Source organism: Chrysochloris asiatica, unplaced genomic scaffold, assembly GCF_000296735.1.
Source record: "Chrysochloris asiatica unplaced genomic scaffold, ChrAsi1.0 scaffold00333, whole genome shotgun sequence".
Taxonomy (NCBI): Eukaryota; Metazoa; Chordata; class Mammalia; order Afrosoricida; family Chrysochloridae; genus Chrysochloris; species Chrysochloris asiatica.
This window is the reverse complement of record NW_006408851.1, coordinates 1,672,548-1,675,508: the sequence shown is the minus strand read 5'-3', so window position 1 is coordinate 1,675,508 and position 2,961 is coordinate 1,672,548.

The following is a 2,961-nucleotide window of genomic DNA, read 5'->3' as shown; positions in this document are numbered from 1 at the left end:
CAGCTGTAGTCAATTTGATTTCTAAGTATTCCATCTGGTGAGGCCCATGTGTACAGTCGTCTCTTACGCTGTCTAAACAAGGTATTTGAAATGGACAAATCATAGATTTTGCAGAATTCTATCATGCGATCTCCAGCATCATTTCTATCACGAAGGCCATATTTTCCAACTACTGATGCTTCCTCTTTGCTCCCAACCTTTGCATTTCAATCACCAGTAATGATCTATATATCTTGATTGCATGTTTGATAGATTTCAGATAGAAGAAGTTGGTAGAATTCTTCTATTTCATCCTCACTGGCTTTAGTGCTTGGTGCATAAATTTGAGTAATAGTGGTATTAACTGGTCTTCCCTGTTGATTTTGTTATGTGCCGTGGAGTTGGTTCCAACTTATAGTGACCCTGTACAGGGTTTCCGAGGCTGTAAATCTTTACAGGAGCAGAAAGCCTCATCTTTCTCCCGTGGAACAGGTGGTAGTTTCGAACTGCTGACCTTGCGGTTTGCAGCCTGATGCGTAACCACTATGCTATCAGAGCTCCTTGGTTTTCCCTATAGGCGCATGGATGTTATCCTATCACAGACAGCGTTGTACCTCATGACTGATCTTGATATGTTCTTTTTGACGATGAATGCAACACCATTCCTCTTCAATTTGTCATTTCCGGCATAGTAAACCACGTGGTTGTCAAATTCAAAATAGCCAATACCAGTCCATTTCATCTCACTAATGCCTACGATATCAATGTTTATGCTTTCCAGTTCATTTTTGACATCCAATTTTCCTAGATTCATACTTTGTACATTTCATGTTCCAATTATTAATGGATGTTTATAGCTGTTCCTCTTCATTTTGAGTTGTGCCCCATCAGCAAATGACGGTCCTGAGGGCTTTACTCCCACGGACTTTACTCCATTCGCGTCATCATGGTCAACTCTACTTTGAGGAGGCATCTCTTCCCCACTCGCGTTTTGAGTGCCTTCCAACCTGAGGGGCTCATTTTCCAGCACTATATCTGACAGTGTTTCTCTGCTATTCATGACCACGTGGCCTAATGTATAAGGCGTCTGGCTTTGGATCATAAGATTGAGGATCGAATCCTTTTGTGTTTGCAAAAGTGCTAGTCCTTTTTGTAGTTGTTACTGTAAATAGTAATTCCCATATATCACTGAATGTAATGGTACAGTAATGACATAACCAATTAGCAAAATTAAAATCACACTTTTAAATTACAGTATCGCATGCAGAGGAAACCACATTTGATGTCTCATTGTAATTAGATAATAATGACAGCTCATTCAAACCACACCCACAGCCTTCAAGTGGATTCCAACTCATAAGGTTCAAAAAGTAAATCAGTATAGAGGTATAGCCTTGTTGGTATATTACACATGTAAACTGGGTTACAAAAATATTTTTGTTGTTTTAAATTAATGTTAACCCAAAGTTTTGGGTTTGATGCCCTGGAACAATTGAGTTCAATCAATAGCCACTCCTGGTAAAACAGAGAAAGAGAAAAGCCTTTATTATTAGGAAGTTGGCTAACAGAAAGTCCCACAGCAAGCAGGCTGATTTAATTGGTGTTCACTTGACTCTTGATTACAAGGAAGTTTTATACTACTTCTTAGCAAGCAATCGGGTCCTGGTGTGGCGCTGGATTGCTAACCCCAAGGTCGGCAGTTCAAACCTACCAGCTGCTCCTTACACTGGGGGTGGCAAATCGGAACTTGACAGTACTTTACAATCTTAGCAAAGTTAGTCCAGTTCTACATGCAGGTGGGCTATAACTCAAGCACACATAATAAACCACTAAGGGGTCTCTTGAAGAAGCCCCAATAAACATCTTAAAGGATGGCAGGATTAACCATCCTGGCGCCTCTCTGTCCAGATGGTCACTCCATATCAGAAGTTACACAAACAGGGATCAGGCCCCAGGCAGAGCCAGGAAATCATTAACATTCCAAGCGGAAATAGTTAAAAACATACATTTAAGAGACAAGGACAGGCTGGGGAGTATGTATAAGATGCTCTCAGGCAGTGCTTGATTATATTTACTTCTAGCTAAACAAAAGTTTTGTTAGCAAAATGGCTGCACTCATACGCTCAAGAAATACAGGGCTATGTTTATAAAAAATCAATTTGTGCTCAAACACGGCACGAAAACTTTATAGACACTTATTTTTGTGTCACTGCTTCAGACAGCGTTACCCAGTGTGGTCTATCCTCCCTCTCCCACTCCCCTAGTGACGCCATTGGCTGGAAATGATTTATTGAGGACTTGCTGGCCAAGAGAGGCGCACTGGGTCGTGTAACTCCAAACTCGAGCACACGTTCTGGATCGTGTATTACCACGATTGTACGCGGAGTACTGGTGTGGCGCCGCAGGATAAGCACTCGACTTCAAGGTCGGTTTGAATAGCAAGGTCGGCGGTTCAAACTCACTAGCTGCTCCTCGGGCATCCTATACAGGGTCGCTTTGAGTCGGAACCAACTTTAGGGCACTTAGCAACAACTGAGCTCAAAGAATTCAGTTTCCCACGTCTCTAAGTCTACTGAACTCATTACCACGCCGCCTCACTGGGAAGCCCTCAGGACCTATCTAACCCTAGGACTGTGCCTCCCGCGGACGCCGTTTAGACAAGCCGTTAACAGCGTGGGTGTAGAGCGCCGCGGAACGAAAAGGCCCGGCTACCGTGATCCCGGCTCTGTCAATTAAAAACCTGCCTCTCTCCATCCCGTTTCCCGTCGTGCTTTTCGGGAGTTGTAGTCAGGCGCTCTTCACTCTGCTTGGAGTTGGACGGGAACAAGACTCCAATTCCCAGTATGCTTCGCGGTAGCGGAGTGCAGCTCATATTGTTCTCCTCCCTACTTTCCCACTCCTTCCCGTTCTTCTGAGTCCTACACTCTGGGTTCCTGGCTGTGAAATCCTTCGTCTCTTTCCCAGTCTTTCTCTCATCCACCC